At 40.2% G+C, this 20,045-nt stretch overlaps 1 long non-coding RNA gene across 1 annotated transcript in view; it reads left to right on the top strand.

Annotated features, from left to right (window-relative positions):
- Nucleotides 1–20,045, top strand: part of LOC131475833 (uncharacterized) — a 56,364-nt gene that overhangs the window by 34,083 nt on the left and 2,236 nt on the right. The window lies entirely within an intron of this gene.

Here is a 20,045-nt window from a genome sequence, read left to right as displayed (position 1 = left end):
ATCTTGCGCGTAGGAATTCATTTAGGTCAACCTACCTACAAACAATTGCTTGATTGATGCTCAACAGTTTTACTCCACCCTGAGTCCAGGACAAAGGCTTTAAGGATTCAGGGATTTGCTCACCCAGTGTAACTTGTATTTCAACTCGAAACAAAAAGATCTCTCTTCAGCTGATCTAAAAACACCCTGTGTTCACAGCTGTCCTGACACAAATATGTTTACATTCTAACTGCACTGTTCCTGTGCAATACACATTTACATCTGCTCTCATTTGCATATCCTTACTGTAACTATACATAATTAGGTGTTAAGAGTTCACTAGATGTCATTAGATGTGGAGTTGGCCTTATTTTTTGAAACTGCTGAGGATTTTTAAAGCTGTTTGTTTATGGTGTGCTACATGTTTTGTTTTTTGTTTTTTTTCCCATAAGCTGTAGTTCTGCACGTTTGACAGCGGAGGTGTAATTTAAATCAGTAAAGTCATCTCGAGGACATGATGTTGCTTAATCTCAGCCCTATAGCTGCCTCGGCTTAAACCTGTTTTCCATGCAGATGATGATTAAAAAAAGACATGAATTGTTGCTTGTATAATTACTGTGACACAGCACAGACTGCATGCACCGTTCTGCGGTTGTAAGAGGACAGCAGACAGGATGAGTTGGTGCTCTGAGCATTTGTAAAGACGTTTCAGGGTTCACAGCAGGATGAACTTGAGCAACTTTGTGTCAGTGACTGACTGATGCCTTTGGCTTTCGACTAATTACAGTAGGCACTTAAAAACAGTGTAGCCAGAAGAGGCTGTTAATGTCAAAGGTCACTCTGATAAACAAGAAAGGAAATTGCTGTACAGCCTTGCTTTTTGACGAGTTTCTCTAGCTGCATCGTTCGTACAATCGAGTCAATGACAGACGTGAAAAACGAGGCTCTGGTCTTGAGCACTAAGATTTATGTTAACTGTTGTGGACTGTCCTGTCGACTGGTATTTGTCACTGAGTGGCCAGCTGCAGTACAGCTTTTTTTTTTATTACATGGCCAGCAAAGTACAAACCATTCACATATAGTACCTCACTTACTGCATTACTCTCTATGCGGAATATCGCAAGTGCACCTGGGGATTTGTCGATTTGTCTCTGGCATTAAAATCCATTCATAATCTTTAGTGCTATTTTTAAGTTGGCCTCATTGCCTCAGGGAGATGTGGAAGTGTCAGTAATATACAGTAGGTGTCCCAAATCTACTGCATACGGGTGAGGGTTAGGATAATACCCATACTACCCCTAAACCAAACTAATGTGTGTGCAATAAAGGTCATATTATGGCTTAGATGTGTCTAAAGGTTGGACATGTTCATAGCAAGGTTAAAGTTGGACTAAGCAGGTTGGAGTAAGTGCGAGTGTTCAACAAGCAGTGGTTTAGAGGGTTAAAGCAAGTTTCCCGAAAATGAATGTAAATTAGTGTAATGTCTTGTGAAGTAATGGAGACATGTGTTCCTTTATGCATGCTCCTGCATCAAGCAGCTCATTAAAAAATATGTAAGTGTGTGTGGTCCATTCCAGTGGTGTTTACAGTCTCTGGTCTGAGTGGAGGATGTCAGTATAGTGAAGAGTGTGCAGCATGGCATGGGGTGTGGGCTCGTGCGATGCCAGTGACACGGGCCAAAAACTGCGCGCCACAAGGCATACAATTGTGCCAACCACAGATGCTGAGGAATCCATACTGCACCCTGGACAGCTAATCCTATTCATATAATCTAGTCGTACAGAGAGAAAAGAGGGGCACAGACAGATGTTGATATATTTGAGCTACAAGAGGATGCAAAAAGATAAAAACTGTAGACACGGCAAAGGATGCAATGTGGCACCCTGCCTTAGAGACGTGCTCAACATAAACGAGCGAAGCAAGGGATATTTTTGCTCATGTGCAAACCCAGAGAAGTGCCTGTCTGAAGTGACTTCAGAGGGAGGAAAACCTAGACAAGGAGTGTGTGTGTTAGGGTGGGGCACAGTGGGATGTACTCAAATAATCTCTGATAACTGCTGGAGGGCTCACAGGCCCAGTGTGGGGAGGGGGGTCAGCAGTAGCAACAGCAGCCATTTTCACCAGAATCTACACCCGTGTTTAAACAATGAGGAGGGGAACAACTTTTCAATCAAAGGGACATTTGTCTGCAGAGGAGCTTGTGTGCAAACCTCTGGAGAAACACTGTCACCACTGTTCCAAAACAGCTCAGTCCACTGATAATGAAGTTATTTCAAAGTGTGTGTAAGGGCAGGACAAAAAAAATGTGCACTAAATAACATCACACTTTTTAAAATGTACAATAATTCACCATTTTATGACTTCATTTATTTTAATCTAATGATAAAAACAATGTTAAATGCTTTAACTGTAAGCAGTTTTTGTTTGCAGGTCTGTAGTGAAAAACAAACCTGAGTTCTAATGTCCACTTTGACTTGTGTTCAGTTATTTAATAACTTAGCCTCCAGTGGGTTTAATGAGTCCATTCAAGGAAAAGTGCTTGTTTTGCCACCACCATAAAACGGTTAGGGGATTTGCTGTTTTCCTAAATGTCTCAGGCCAGTTCAATACTTTGGAGAAGTTTAAATTGGGTCTAATGGCTAAAAGTCACAAACTGTTCTTGGCACTGCCACATTGAAAAGAGCCTTTTAAATAAATGGCTTTTGCAAATGTACAAAGTGCTGCTCACTCCGGTTACAGAGGGTTACACAAATAAAGTTCACCATGTGTAAAACCGATGTTTAATTACATTATTCACTATCTTGATTTCCCTGTTTTTATTCATCGTCACAGTAGAGATGTCAAAGGTCTGCATCGGTCAGTGTGCATCTCACACCAGATGTGCAGGACACATGCATCTTGTTCCGTGTGTTTTCTCTGTATGACCTCTCATGATTAATGTTCATCATCCTGTGCGTTTAGTATTTTACGGGGCAGTTGGTAGAGAGGAACTCCGCCCATCTATGAGGGTTCCTGCTGGCAGTATAAGGAGGTGCACTGGGGGGGATTTGGATGATGTTTGCTTGATACTTTACTCTAATGCTGGCTTGTCTGAGGACCTAGCGGCCGAACAGAGGTCGCGTTGTCAGTCACGGCTGACTGCAAACATTTCGTGCTTAGTGGAAACCTAAGAAGAAGTTATTTGATCTCTTCAGCACTGCCGCAATAACTAAAAACTGTGTCTCATCACAACCTGCAGCACTTTTGACTTGATATGTTCAGCACACTGTGCATCACAGCCTGATGATCAGCAGGTTAATACTGAAAGGGCTCTACGTGCCCCAAGGACAGTGCAACACTGCCACCATGTTGACCATGTGTACTACAGAGGCATTAGCATTGCAGCATTCTATGTTCACAACACTTTACATGTATTATGCTCATCTAATAGGATGTCTGTTCTTTTGGGACCCTGTCCTAAAAGTAGACAAGGATTTAATCTGCACCTTAATTAATGCATGTCAGTCTGGTTTAAAGCTCGGATGCTAAGTGGAGCTGATGTTTAGACAAGTAATAATGAAGCAGTAATTGTCAAAAACAGAGGCCTGAGTTGGAGGCTAGTGACTTTGCATCAAATTGCCTGTATTTCATTTCACCAATTTCACTTCAACATATGTTTGGTCCAATATTTGCTTCAGCCCAGCCCTTAAAAAACATAGAATAACAGAAAAGGCTCAAAACCCCAGTGTGCATTGTATCTGCCTTGTTTACACTAACGGATTCCCTTACCACTTGTGTTAAATGTAGCCCTCCGTGTTATTCTACCAAGCAAGAAAGAAAACAATTACTGAAAATGAGGCTCAGCTGAGAGAAGGCCTGTGTGTAAAATAACAAAGACGTGCGACTGTTTGGATCTGATAAGCCCTGTCGAGTGTTTCCTCTCATGCCTCTGAAAATAAACAGCTGGGTTTATGAGGTGAATGGAGGCTTGGTTTGGGTTCTAACCGCTGCTGCAGCCCTACAGCTTGTTTAAGGGGCTGGACCAGCCCAGAGCGGTAAAGTGGCCCCATCAGTGGCCCAGGCGCCGAGTGACTTAAACAGGTTAGTGTGTTGGCTGTTTGAACCTGCTATGACACACACAGTCTTTTGCATAAGGAGAAGACAGAAAGGGCACATATATAGAAAGCCATACATGTACAAGCAGATGCAAACAGACACAGTGACGGGGACATGCATCCTCAGATGTCTCAGCTGCTGACAGTTTAAATAAGAAGGCGACAATTAGGAATGTGACATGGGAAATCATCTTCGCAAAACACGTTCGCACCATTCCTACATACATTGGAGATTAAAAGCCATATAGAAAAATAATTCTCACTAAAAAGTTTATCCTCCTTTTACTGGGCACAACCGTTCCTCTGCAAAACAAGTATGACGCAACAAGTCCCTTTGGCAAACTATTATCACTGAGCTCATGGTGTGTTCTAGTATGAAATGCATGTCACAGAAACTTAAGGAACGTCTGAAACACGGCCCCTCTTTACCACCGGGTGTCAATGACATTTAAACAGAGAATCACACCAGGGATAGCCACATTGTCTGGTGGTTGTCTGATATTGCCTCCAGAGTCTGAAGTGACCAGCCAGGCTGACTCTGACATCTTAGTGCCACTGAATCACCCTGAGGTGTGGGTTGTGTTTAACCCAGTAAAACTGACCTCATACCTTGAAAATGTACTAAAAATAGAGCACATTCAGCACATCCACACACACGCCCACCCCTACTCCGGCACACACACACACACACCCAGCTAGTGTCATACTTGTGTGTCACATTGAGGCAGATAAAATCACACCTATTCATTCCTACTAAAGCCGTGTGTGTTAAAAGCTTATCATAATTTACTGAGCTTAATGGAGCGTTTGGCTGTTTATTTAGAGACAATACAGGGAATGAAAACAAAAGCCCGGTTGTCGTATGACGAGGTTTCAGTGTTGCAATTTCTTGTCCATGCCGCACATCACAGAGTCTTGTCCACTAGACTAAATAAAAATACTCACATGATCTAACTTCCCTGGCATTATCGTATCATGGGGGCGAGTGATGTGATTGAGACAGAAAGAATGAGGAAATTCTCCCGTCAGACAGGTAGAGACAGGACCAGGCTGCCAGCACACCGGAAACTTTCATTTCAACCGCAGAAGACAAAACATGTCTTATCATCCAGTTATGTTCATCTTCAGCCTTTCACTCAGCACTTCTTTTCCTCTTTGCAACAACTTGAGCCCAGGCCTTGATAGAAGTCTCTGTTTTTATACAAACCCCATTTCCCCGAAGAGTTACAACACTTAAACACTGATGCCTAGAACACACTGAAAAAAAAGTTTGGATAGAGGAGTTTACCACAGGATCACATTACATGTTCTTTTAATTTCACTTTACACGTTTAGGAATTGAAAATACTAATTATGGCTGTTTTATATTATGGATTTTTTTTTTCCCATTCTTGCTTTTAAACGAGGTGATCAACGGTTTGTGGATGTTGTTGATTTGTTTGTTTGTCGTGTAGGGTCCATTCTCCCCGAACATAAGCTAAAACTTAGATTCATTTGACAAAAGAATGTATTTTCATTGTGCTTCAGTCCATCACTCCTAAGCCCTTGTGGTTAAGTCTATCATGATAGCATGACAGGTATTTGTACAACATCGCCTGAGGTCATGGTCAATCATATTCAGCCGCAGTTTCTGTCCCATGGTCTTTACTCACTGAGACGCCCTGAATCCTTTCACTATATTATGTACTGTAGATGGTAAATGACCTAAATTGCTTGCAGTCTTGTTTGCATATGCAGTCGGAGGTTCCAGTGTCCTAGATCTGTCAGTTAGAGGGAAATTCATAACAAGATCTTGCCCATAATCATGCATAATTCCTTTTGTTAATGTACACCATAATACTGTAATATAATATTTATTAGGCTAACTAAAGTATAATTTGCAATACCAGCTAACGGGAGAGAAATGATGATAGTTGGTGAGTAACACTGTTCACTGCTTCCAGCAACATGGTTTTGGGGACGTTCGTAGCATTGGTTTGGCTCTGATTGCTCATTTGAGTTCATGGGCTTAAATAAAGACACTTAATCACAAGTGCTCAGTGGAGTTTTTCCCAGACTGTGCAGGACTTTGCCAAGACCTTAGGCAGTCACATCTCTGGATTGGAGGAAAAAAAATATTCCCCTCGATTACTGCATGACTCACAAAAACAACGGCCTTGAAAGAAACACGATATGCATATCATTTAGATTTTAACATAACATAGACTTTAGCCAGGACAAATCAGCTTACAGCATGTTTTAAGGGGACATTTGGGAATCTATCTTTCTATCTATCTATCTATCTATCTATCTATCTATCTATCTATCAAAAAACTATCAGTTTTGTTACAGATTAATTTATTTCGTCATGTATAGTACAAATAAGGTTGATCACACTATAGCTCATAACACAACACTTTTTTATTACAATAAACAACATAATAACATTTTTTGTCTCTAAAAATCAGTTACAATTGACAATACATTTCTGGTGGTCTTTTTTTTTATTGTCCTGACACAATCGACGCTGCTGTTTACACGGTGGGCACAGCAGTCTGCCCCACACCACATAAAACCAGTAGAATGCACCTGGAAAATAAAACGCCATTGGAAAGCACTTGTCTTCCACAGCAGCATAAAAAAAAACAAAAAAAACCTACCACCTCAACTCATGACTAATTGGCTGTTAACACTGTTTTAACAAACATGAGCTGCAGTGTTACACCGATGTGGAAATGGACGCACGTAAATGAAAGAGGCGTCAACAAGTGCTCTGAATGTGGGTGTGGAGCAGTATTGTATGTATTCTGTAATAGTCTTGAATAGATAGGCCCCATGTATCTGTACAACATGTACAATACACTCTCCTGTGGATATAAAAAGACAGACAAAAAAACCAGATACGAACTTTGAAGTTATATCCAGAATCGCCACACAGTTTTAATGCTGTTCTTAGTTTTAGAAGTCTTTTACTCTGAGTTTGTAACTTATAAAACGACACCCTTTGTGTGCAGAGAGTGTGGAGTACCGGATCACATGACCAGATGTATATAACATCCAATGTACTGTGTCATGGTGGCATGCACTGCTAAGTCTTGAAGTAAACAGGTCTCCCGAGTGCAGCTCAGCCCGGTGCTGCCGATGATGTGTGTCCTGTCCACTCGTCACACTGTGCACCTTGTGTAACACTGACTTACTCATTTTTTTTTACAAATGATTATTGTGGCACGTATAATAATAATAATAATGTAACACGATGTGCAATTTGTTTCCTGTCAAGGTGTGACTTCTGCACAGTGACAGAACGGGTTCTATGAAGGAAGAGTAAGTCATATTTACCGTAGGAGACTTGACTTTGTTCAGGAAGCTGGCCAACCCACAAGCTTCTTAGTTTTCTAACCTGTTGCTGTCTCTGTTCACACATGGTTTTAAGTGGTTAATCATATTCTTTTTTTTGGATAATGCAATGTGATAGCCTGTTTTAATTGTGCGTGTTTCGCATTAAGAGAACCAACCAATAAGCCCCCCTTTTATTTTACTGTACTGTACATGTAAATATAGAGTTACATAGTTTATTTCAAACGTGTTCAACACACACAATTTTTTACATAACACATTTACATTTCCTTCTCGTCACATGATTGAAAAGGAGTAGGCAGAAGTATAAACTTATATGTTTCGTTCCCATTCTTATTACATACAACTCAATTTAACGACTACTTTACCCTTTCTTCACACAATAATATTTCTGGCTTTAAACACTGCCATTAAACAGCGGTCCTTCATCCTTACATTTATTTAAAATTAATACATTTTAATATATATATGCTGTATATAACTATTGTTTTCTCTTCTGATGTGCAACACCAAATGAGAAAATAAAACTATTTCGGAGTCTCCGTGTGTGGGGAGGCTGTGAGGTTGATCATGTATGTTGAGCCGGCAGCTTCACTCTTTACTTTTCTTGAGGGGGAGTGTAAATGTCAATTTGTATTGATGTACTGCTTTCAGCGCACAGCTGTCAAATAAAGAATCTCAGTTTCAGCAAAGAGACTAAACGATCCATGCATGGTGTTTGATCTCACGTGTTAACCAAAATGGCCTTCATTCCGTGTCATCGTTTAAAGCCGCTTTCATTCAGCGCGATTCCTAATTTTACCCCGAGTTGTTGTTGATGTCAAACACACTCGTGTGTAGTGTGGAGCATTTTTAACGCCTCAGAGCAATGCTAATTTTTACAGCGAAAAGGGTTAAGTCAGTTGATTAAGGCTCAGCGAGACAAAAGGTCCTGTTAAGCCACAAAGTGCAGGTGACCAGCTTGTATTCAAGTCATGTGGCTGGCTGTCAGGCTACGACCTGAGGCCTGGCTGATTGTTAACACCCCACAGTGAGACCTGTTGCCCTGGGCTATTAGTCATCCTGACAAGCATGGCATGTGTGCCACTCTCTCTGGTCATGACACACTTGTTTCCACCATCTCCCCGCCTTCACACACTGCTCCAGCTCTGATATATTCCTAACACATAGTGGCAAGAGTGACACAAGGCCACTGAACCAAAACCAGCACCTATCAATTACTGATGAAAGCAGCCTTTTACACATTTTTTCTTTTTTTTTTTAACAACGCACTCACAGCTGGACGTGGATGAGGCAATGTCAGGGCAGACCTGTGAGTTTGGTCTCATGAAGTGGAGGAAGAAAGTCTCAAAGAGTAACTAAAAATGTGTGTTTAATGTTAAAAATTAAAAATCTAGTATAAAAAGAAGCACTTAGAAGCTTAGTTTAAATGTTTGCCGACTAAAATATGGCTATTTTACATTTTATTCCTCATTTTATGATAGTTTTGTATTTATTTCACAGACGTCATTAAGGCTAAAGGCTAAATCCAGTTCAATCAATACTTATTTTCGTGTTACACAAAATTAGTAATAGTTCATATTCACTAATAACCACTGTCATCAGGTAGTGACATAATTTAATCCATCTTTTTGAGATTTTTCTGAATAATATAACGTGTCATTGGTTCTTTGTTGATATTTTTCTCATCTGAGGAATTTTCACTCGCATACCTATCAACAAAGGACACTTTGAGCATGTGGATTTATATTTAACTGTGTAGGTAGGTGGTTGTCACTATTAATATTCAATCAATCTGATTTATGTTGCCATGGATACACTTCATTTCCAGATTCTAAGTCTTAAACCAGCCATGGGACTATTGTTTTTTGTTCTTTGCATGTCACACTTAAATTGTGACCCATGAAAGGCCATTGGCTTTCAAAAAAAAAATAGTAGACCATATGCTGTGTTGTAACATCCTTACATTACTCAGACTGAGGCAGTCAACAATATTTATGTCTCCATTAGTCAGCGATGCAAATGAATGCCCAACTTTGACTTATTTTGAGGTAAGATTTTTGTTTGGCGCTGGTTTGCAACGAGTGTCTGAGTTGCCATTCAAGGCTCAGCCAGCTGCAAGAAATATAAGCTGTGATTTAATATTAGACAAGTCAGGGATTCAGCCCACTGTTAAAGCCATTAAGAGCTTTCTTCTCTTTCATCATTTCCACAAGCGCTCACAAGGCTTGCTGTATAAAAGGAGACGGTGATCAGTGGATCGAATTTTGGGGGGGCCTAAGATAATGTATGTGGTTAATTTACAGCTTGGAGGTTTCTTAACCTTGTCCTGCGCTGGTTGTGAGGTGAGTCGCAACACTGCGTTGAAAAACTCGGAGGTGTAATCAGCAATCAGAAAAAAAAAGGAAGCCGGATGTCAGGCTTTTATAAATGGCTTCCTCTGAGGAGTTTGATTTACTCTCCTGAGCACAGTTGAACTTATAGCGTGTGTGGACATTGAGGTAGAGGGGATGCTTGAAGAGGTGGGAGAGCACAGAGATTTTATTTCAAAGGACCAACAAAAAAAACAAAAAAAAACTTAAATATTTTGGAGTCTGAGGATTTGATTAATGCTGCATAAGTTGTGTCCGCATAAACCATCACAACACTGGAGGTCTTGCCCTTTGACCCTACTATCCCCATGGGCATAGACATATGTAACAGCTGTGCAATGGGAATAGCAGGACATGAACTTTTAAGCTCTTGTTGAAATATATATATATATATATATATATATATATATATATATATATATATATATATATATATATAGCCTGTTTTAGTTTACCTAAATCTTGAGGTGGACAAATAATTGCATCCTGTCAAATATATAATTTTAAATGAAATGGCTTCTAGTATCTAATTCTACACGATCTTAAAGAACTATTTTACGTTAAACAGCAATAAAGTTGATCATTTAAATAAGACTTCATTACAAAGTATTTACAAAGGTCATAGCTCTGTGAGATTGTCCGGGAAACACACTATCGTAGAGAGGCAGGGCCTTGGATGGCTGTACTTTTATTGCTTTATGTTCCTTTCCTGTCTAACTGTCCACCAAAATGATAGAAAGTTATTGCCATTTCTTTTCATTCACTGCCTCATGACAACACTGGCAGGAGCAGTGGGTTTTATAGAGCCTCTTTTGATTTTGGACGCGCCACTCAATGACCCGTGCAGGCCTTTCTGCATGAAGTTAATTGTGCCTAAAGGCAGGTATATAGGGTTTACACCGAGACCTTCACCAAAACAGAAAAAGATGACATAGATGACAGTCTGAGTTGAAATGGACTGTGACACCGGGATATAAAGAATCTGTGTTTTATTGCTGTTTTGAGAACGAACGACCAACGCAGAAATAACAGACGTTTGTGCAGTTTGGGAGTTCAAGGAGATTGAGTCATGGTTTTTAAGTTTATCCCAGGTCCAGCTGACAATATGTACTACTGTATATAAATGGCATTCTGAAAGCACAACACTTATTTGATCCCATTCTATCCCTACCTAAAGCAATTTTCAAATATTTGAATTATCGCTTTCATGGCTACCAATCTGTGAATCCAGAAACACATTTGTGGATAACTTATTGGTCTGCAGATGTCATGGTGTATACGCAGTTATCCCCCTGTTCTCCCTGAGGGACGTTCACTAAAGAGGAAAAGAGGCACATTAGTCATATTTATGGAAATTACCTGGGAGAGCTTCTCCCATGGCGCTCAGGACTCTCAGCGGGTGCCTTGCAGACACAAATGATGATCTCTCGAGCAGCTGCCTAACCAGGACAGACCTGGGAATCCCATCAAAAGGCCGCTGTAGGGTTTCCAAAACAAAATACAGCAAACATATAGCTCTATCACTCAGATTTGTGCTGTTGAAATGTGGTTTAATTGATGCAGTTTTCCTCCACAATAGTTAATAGGTGCTTGGGAGGTTGAGAAAGGGGCAAGAGATGTGTTAGACCCGCTTAAGAAGTACAATTACAAAGACTTGATTGTTGTAAGTGGCCAAATTTGTATTGGGTGTTGCAAAGAACAGACTTTGTATCCTTGAATAACAAAGGCTGGCAGTTTTGATCAGTCAGTACGTTTATATGCACAGTTTAATAGAGCTAAGGCCGTAGTCCGACTAAGACAGGACAACTTGCTGTGTACGTCTGACTCCGCCTCCATAGGTGGTGCTGTACCTCTCTATAAGCTAGTGTATATTATCAGTGTCCTGCTGATCTTTATGTCACAGGAAAACAAACACAGGGCTGTGGTTCTGTATGTTAAATCGTGAAAAGTCCAAAAGTGGGTCTTCTCCGTAGCTTTCGCTGTCACCGACGCCATTGTTTGTTCTTTTCCTGCCACAGTACTGCAGTTTATGTGTCGTCTCCTTCCAGGTCAAAGGCCAGGAAGGAAATTTTGGCGCATGCGCAGAATGCCAAGTCTGACTTAATGTATCCATGCAGGAGTAATCGGACTATGAATGACATTATCCAGATATATTAGTCCGACTAAGACTAACTCGATTTTACTCTTATTTACGAAGGTAAGGGTTTACGTAAGAAGAAAAACAAGGAAACAGGATTATTGTCTAAATCTGACTTTTACAGCCTTACAGTATTTGTCTGACTTCACTTCAAAGCGAATGAACATTTTTAATTGAGGCTCTGTCTGCTGTCAAAGTTGAATGTGTTGGGTTATGATAACTCCAAAGAGACTATAAGACATTTATACAATATCTGAGGATGGTAGTCAGGTTCATTTTGATTTTAAAAAAAAAATATGCAGTATAGAAAAAAAATAATGACATCATTCAGGTTTTAGGAAGCCAATGAAAAAAAGTGAACATGCTCCTTAATTACAACATAAATAGTTTCCTCTCTTGGCAAGGTTTAAGAAAAAGAAGTGGTGTTTTTTCTGTGAGGTTGAAATGAATTAATGGAGCGAGAAAGGCCCAGACAGGCCCTGTATGACCACGGCAGGTCACCCTCACTCTGGAAAAGTAATACTGAGACACAACCAAAAGAAAAGTGCCAAAAAGAATATTTACACAAAGGCTGTGAATCACCGTTTTGTGTGGGTTTGCCTGAAGCAGGCCACTCTTCTTGTGCTTAAGTCAAACACACGCATAATGAAACACAGTTTGCATCCAGCTCATGACGTCTCAACTGTCAACACTGAGCGCGCCAAATGCAAGCATGTCACCGATGCTGATGAGATTTATTTATTCTCCTCTGCTGTGATGTAACAAAGGCAGAAAGTGTGACATTCTATCAAGCACTAGATGTATTGGCCTTTTAACATTTAATCTGGATTTATATTCCTACAGAAGCCAGCATAAAACCTCTGCCTTCTTTTCCCGAAAGTACACCAACCCATACTGAGATGGCCTCTCACTGGTATTTGACAGCCTTCAGTGCGAGACTGTGTATATCATCCATCTCACCTTTTTTCAGCCTGGGCGCGGACAGCAGGCACCAATGGAAATGCAGGGTGGGTGCCACTGACCGTCATGCCATAGCAGGCTGGCCTCTCTCCTTTACCAGCAGGCAGACAGGAAGAGTAAAAAACTGGGCCCTCACTAAAACAGACAAACGCTGTTTCAGTACATGTAACCCGAGCACACGGGGAAAAGTGCTCTGCGAATGACAGACATTTCATTGCTGTATGCATTAATTAATCACAGCCTCACTTTTCTCCCATGTTCTGCTTCTTCTCTATTTTAATCTCTCCGAATGTTTAAAAATCATTTGGGGAAAGAAATACCACTTAACATGGATTTAAAGCAAGTTGAGCAGTAAATTCAGAAAAGTATCAAACAAGGGAAAAGGGACATTTGGCTTCCATTTGGAGTGCTCCAAATTGCATGCTTCGTTTGCTCTTTTCTTGTCTTTCTTTCTTATTTCCGTAAGTACGGTAACCAATGGTCACTTTCTGGCAACTGCAAACTTCCAGTTGTGTCCCATCCAGTGTCCATCAAAACTCGGCATAGAGCAAGGATGTCAGTTACATACTGTATGTGTGCATGTGATAAACTAAACATCATTGGTCTTATATAATGCTGAAAGAGACAAACAGCATATCATGCATCACAAATCCCTTCTAAAGTGTACGATTTGTGAGTTCTTCTTCTTTTTCTCCCATCTGCAGGATGAGTTACACAGCAAAAGAGGAATAATGAAAATGAACTCATCACACTGAGATGCGTTACTTAGCATTGTCAAAACAACTCCGTACTATTTGTCGGACTTCTCTATCTGATCCCTCTGGTGCAACAAATGGGATTTTTTTTTTGTAAAACACCCTAGAAATTCTTGGATACAATTTTTAAAACTCAGTCTGAAATAGCTGCTTCAGAGTGTGCATGATAACATCTCCCTCAATGTAACACTTCAAAACCGAGAGGGGGATCCGTGGTTCTTTAAAGCCTTTCGGGTCTAATTCTTTGCTGTTAGACTCTGTGTTTATATGTGTTATCATGTAAACATGGCTAATGAAAACACAACCACGGTGTACTGCCGTCTGAGATCTATTAAGTTAATTTTAGTTTAATTGTCGCATCTGGGGAATCATTAATTAGCCAATCAATTGCCCCCAGTGACAGGGTTGCCTTTGGCTCCGTGAGCCAGGGCTCAATGGAAACCACAGCTGGCTGTATGTAAATGGGAATTAATTAGCGATCTTACATTTTGGCCCCCGTATTTGGACTGAAAACATTCTCAGGAGTCTAAGCCGGGGCAGGGGAGTCTCCACCAGCCTGCTGTGGTCACATCCCATCTCTGTCGGACAGAATAATTTCACCTCATTACCCTCTGCCATGTATAAATAGAACTCTTTCCACCCACCGGCTCTTTAACGACATGTGCTCTTTAAACACCCACAATTAACCCCTTGTGACTACAGGGCCTTGTCTCAACCCCCCTGTGGCCTGGTGCTCTCCAAACTGAACTTGGTCCCGGTGGATTACACCCCATTCTCGCTGAACGCATGCACTCCTGTTCAGATCCAGACCAGTCCACTGCACCGCCTCCACCTCAGCTCGCGTTCATTAAACGGCCGTATATCTTGTGTTGTGTTTTCCCTCCAACGGGATTTATTGGGTGACTGATAGAGTTTACAATGTGTGCCGAGCTGCATGAAACACACGTCATGACAATCCATACACGCATCGAGCTCAGCATTTTTCTCCACGAAGTATGCTGCATGTATACTGGCCCGCCCTCGCTCGCTCACTCACACACACACACAAAAAGATGTTACGTGTCGACTGTATTTGTTTTGCCCGAGCCTGCTGTAGCATGTCATGAGGCAGAAAAGAGAAAGGAAGTTTGTGGTACAGTTCCCTGGAGCCTCTTGCATGTTATTTGTGGCAGGTATCCAGTGTATGGATTAAAACCTGAATGACATGACGGCTTGTCAGATAAACAGATATTGTTTCCCACTGACAGTAGCTCACTTTTTCCATCTCCCTCCATTTTGAAGGTGAGTGGCATCCAGAGAGTTGATCGTCTACAGATGATCCCACACGTCACTGGTGTTGATCCAAAGGAATTTACCATCTTAACACACTAAGTCAACTTTTTAATATCCCGACACCACACCACACCAATGTTATGACTTAGGACTCTCCACATTGAGCTCCTGGTACCAAACCGAGGACACATTTATTTCCTCCCTGCGGCAAATAATTCAGTCAAATGCTGCACCAGAAAAAGATTAAGCCCACAATGGATTTCTCAGATATTCAGCACGAATAACCACAGCTTTCCTCACCCGGAGCACCACCTATAATCATTGTGTCAGACTCTGGTTCAGCAGCGACCTCAGACAAGTTGTTTTTGGACAGGTACCACACTAGTGGCAAAAGTCGTCCATGCTCAAACTGGCACAGCGAAGGTTTTTTTTCTCCAGTTTGATGTAAGAAATAAATATTCTGGCACTATTAAGTCGAACAAGGTAGTGCACCTGCGTTTGCCATGAACATGTGCCTCATTTGTCACATTTCCACTACTGACCAATTAGCACAGGATTAGCACCAATTAGTGCATAACCAGAATTGATGACTTAACACGACTTTAGTGAACTGTGAGTCAAAACAACACTGGTGCATTCAGTGATTCTTTGTCAGTTTGATGATGATGACATTACCATGGCTATTTTAGTGTGCTGCATGACTGACTGTTTGAAATCATGCTTTAGGGCAGGCGTGACTTAGGAGAGGAGAAAGATGGCGGAAAAAGTGAGTTATGGTATTTATTATTAATTGCGCTGTTTCTGCTAAGACCTATTTCTGCTACTGTAATAAGTGGAAATGTATTGGATGAATTGAATTCACTGATATTGTCAATGATTAGGTTTAACATATTACCCATGATGCAAAGTTTGTAAAGCTAAACCCTTTTATACACATGCATGCCACTGATCTTGCATGGTTTTCCAAGATGACACAAGTACATTCATGAGCTGAGAAAAGTTTGAATTAGAGGCATGTGCCAAAATATTTAAGAACATCGTTGTTACCGTTGCATATGACATCCAACACAAATCCCTTTGGTTTATTTTAATTGTGGTCTAACTGCTCTCAGGCCTGTGGTTAGTTAAGTATGATTTGGCAACAGGCTCACTGATCGTCTCACTGCATCTATTCTTCTGCAGTGTTTCACAGCGAGGTGGTTAAGTTATTACATTATTTTTTAAATCAAAACTCAGAGGACAGCTTTGAATTAAGGTGTATGTATAATGTTAAAGTCCTTTGTGATTCGTAACACATGCATTGTAATCCATTTTAACTTAATCCCAGGAATGGTTAGAAAAAGTACCCAAGTGTGGTCAACATAGTTTTTACATTATGTTTCAAATGTACTTGACTACACATTACCGTATATTAACAGTGAATGTTACACTGTACAGATGTCCCTCCAAATACAAATTGAAGTTGTTGTTTTCTTTAGTTTTATATTATAGATTTCTCAAACCAAGAGTAAAAAACAAGCTTTTACTTTAATGTTTTGCCCTTCGCGTCGTACACCGCGTCTCACTTGTCTTGTCAGACCTTGGCGAGACTATGAAGACATTAGCTTCATGCGTCCTCTGCAAACGATGTGGTTGTTTTAAAACATCTATAGGAAACATATAAGCATTGCTGCCTTTGGCCTTGCCTTGGATAAATAAAAGGATATGGTTTCTGCAGTAGTGACAGCCCCACATTATATATACTGTAAATGTGTCATCGTGCCTCTGCCTGTGCCCCAGAAAGATAGTTTACTTAAAATGATGTAAATTAATGATGATGTGTCACGGTATCCAAGGGTCTTTTACTTTATATATTTTGACTTCTGATTATGGCCCACATAATCACGACCTTTTTCATTCTCTCCCAACCGTAGCGCGTGTTCTTGTTGACTTTGTGGTTTCGCTAAATTGGGCTCTGGCTCCAGATGGCTGAGTTTCCTTAGCAACCTTTAGCCTTATCTGCTACTGGTGACACCAAAACAATAAGGTCTTTCACTTCCTTAAGTTTTTTCCCCCCCTTAAAGTTCAACTATAAGTGAAAGGTTTTTTTTTATGTGGGTTTGAGCCAATGTTCGAAAACAAGGGCACGATTTTCAATTTGATATAAAGAGATGAAACAATTAGCATAGTGTTAATGTTCAAATGTGTATACGAGTGAATACTTTGATGCACTCATACATTTTATTCATTAATGCAGTCGTTTTATGAAGAGTGTATTAAGTTAAGGCATTTATGTGCCTATTCAACCTTCAAGGCCTTCTGAGTGGGAGAGAAAAGCATATGCACCAAGATTAAAACGTTTAAAACTTTGTGTCTTTTCCTTACATTTTTGCTGATATGTTTAATAAATATTAGTTCAGTTAAATTAACCTTAAATCCCAAACAAATCATTTGATAAAAGGTCACATATGAATTTGTTTTGTTTCTTTCTTTTTTTTTAAACATGAAATGCTCTCTCTGGCAGGTTTGTCCTTTGAGTCCAAAAAAAAACATCAGCCTCTCTAAAGAAAGGTTCTTGCTTGTTCTTTGGCTAAAACAAATTTTCATTTCAAAACTTATACAAACACATTTATAAGTAGCACATTCAATTTATGCCATATAAATCCTCCTAAATGTTACACAGTGGACCCACCGTGTATAAACAAATTAGTAATAGGATGAATGAACTCTCCTAACAACGCTTAGACTGGCCACAGTGATGGGATTCTCAGCAAAGACTTCCTTCTGGCAACAGAGCTGACATTAACTACTTAGCATCAACAAAGATGCTCCCACGACTCTCATCAATCTGAACGCTTTCATACTATCAGCACCTAATAGAGCTCCACTTGCAGCGTTCTTTTTTCAGCTCAGCGGTTTTGAAATTCGGGCTATGTACTACTTTGTTTACTGACAGGAAATCCTCCCCTGAACACACAAATAATCAACGCACTCACAAACATCCTCAAGCAGGACCCCCGTGTACTAACATTCAGCATTTATTTGATTAATATCCCCAGGTGGGGATGATACTTCAACACCTCAGCTAAATGTAGTCAAATAGTGTGTATCAACAGCTAATAGAATTTTTCCTTTCTTTTTTTTTAACTTGCTCTCCGGTTACAAGTCTCGGTCCCCTACATTCCACATACTGTACCAGGTAAACGCACAGCGCAGAAGGGAACTCGCGGGCAGGGAGAGTGTGCTCTGTGCCAACAACCAAGCTGGAGTTGATGGACATGACATGTCAGCACCCTGAGTACCCTCAGAGAGCAATGCTGGTGGCCTTTACAAGAATGTCTTTCTGCAAATCACTCACTGGGCAAATATACAAAAAGTGTCCACTGCCTGAAAAGCAGGTTGTCCAGTCTCTGCAATTACTGGGCTTAAAATCTCCGGTTGATATAGAACAGACGTCCTATTACCTTAAACCACCTCCTGATTTATATGCAACTCTTGTCAGCGTGAGGCATCCATCCGGGGGGAAGGTGGGGGCAAAATGATTTATTGTCTTTTCACCTCTTTACAAATCAACACTTTCCTAAATGAAGCAAAAATAATTCAATTGTCATCAAAATCCGAAAAAACTTAAACTGAAATCAAGAGGGAAAGAACTGTATAAAAAAATGTTAACTTTAAAATACGGGTGGGAAATCCACATTATAAAAGTGCGAAGCTTTGGGGGGGTGACTTATATATGCTTACAATACAGGGTAATAACCTACATTCATCACTGATGGAAATCTTTTCCCTTCTCAAGGCACGCTGTAAAATAATATAAACACTTACACACAACCCTGCTACTTTATTAGTATAAAACACACAGTATTTGCTCGACCTGCAGCTCTTTTCCGAGCTTGTATTATGCTGTAATCTGCCTATTTTACACTAATAAGGTAAAAATGTAATAAAGAAACACAGAGGGCACGTTTTTTTTTTTTTTTTTTTTTTTGCTGCATGGGAAAAGTCATAAATCACAGTGTGTCTGCAGAGTGACAAAGTTACTGATGTCATCAACATGGCATGCCAACAGCAGAATCCTAGATTTGGCTGGTGTATAAAGTGGCCTAAAATTACCTACAGCATGCTGGTAAAACCAAACTCTCATCCCTCAGTTTGGTACAAAAAGAGGATAATACTTTTCCCACATTTTGTATTCCAATACAGGCAAATATTTTCCTTTTAAGCTCACCGTTAACAGATGAAGGCACAACTAATAAACTAAGTGCCTTGACTTGTTTCTCTCATGGTGTTTTTGCAAGAAATATCCATCATCTTCAGTACTTTTATTAGTATTAGATTAAGTATTTCCTTTTTTTTCTGTGGATAGAATTTCAATTATACAATTATATAGAAACACATCAAACATAGCAGCTCTGCCAACCACCAGTTGCATAAACACTTGATATTAATGGTAATTAATATATGAAGTGCACTCAGACATCCTGGTAGTCCGTATAACTTTGCACACCACAGTCCACAGTCTATGCAGAAATGCCACTTATTTCTTCGGGCAAGTAGGGAAATATGAAAATGAGCAATCCCACCCTAGTAGACGGTTACAAATGATGAAGAAGTACTGGAAAGATTTTCATTCAGCACTTTAGCTGCATAAGTGTGACTACTGTACTGTCCAGAAATTACACGGAGACAAAAATAAACATTTCGGAGCGGTGTTTACTTAAGAGCACACCTCATTTACCATGAGAAAAAAATATTTTAATGACTTAAGCAAGGGCACGGTAACTGGAATTGGAAATAGGAGTGAAAAGCAACATAGAGAGAAGCGACATAGAGAGACACTCAACGTCAGCAAACAGACGCTATGTTGTTGTTTTTTTCTTAAGATTTATTTGACAAAGAATCTCTTCATATCTGCAGCTTACATCACTCTTACAGGTGTGGGTCTGATCTCAGATTGATGTTCAGCCATGATTCCTCTCCACCACAACCTTAAGACATGTTTATTTGGACACATGCCATAAATCTAGCGCTTTCTGGGAGGAACAGGGTGGACATGTTATTGGCTCCAATCATAATTTGTGGTTTAGTGCATGTTTGACAGCCTACACAGAGCATTTCAGATTACCACTGAAGCTATAAGGGCCCGGATCCTGCAAAG

The sequence above is a fragment of the Solea solea genome, chromosome 16, assembly GCF_958295425.1.
Source record: "Solea solea chromosome 16, fSolSol10.1, whole genome shotgun sequence".
NCBI classification, from domain to species: Eukaryota; Metazoa; Chordata; class Actinopteri; order Pleuronectiformes; family Soleidae; genus Solea; species Solea solea.
This window is presented reverse-complemented; position numbering and strand designations above follow the sequence as displayed.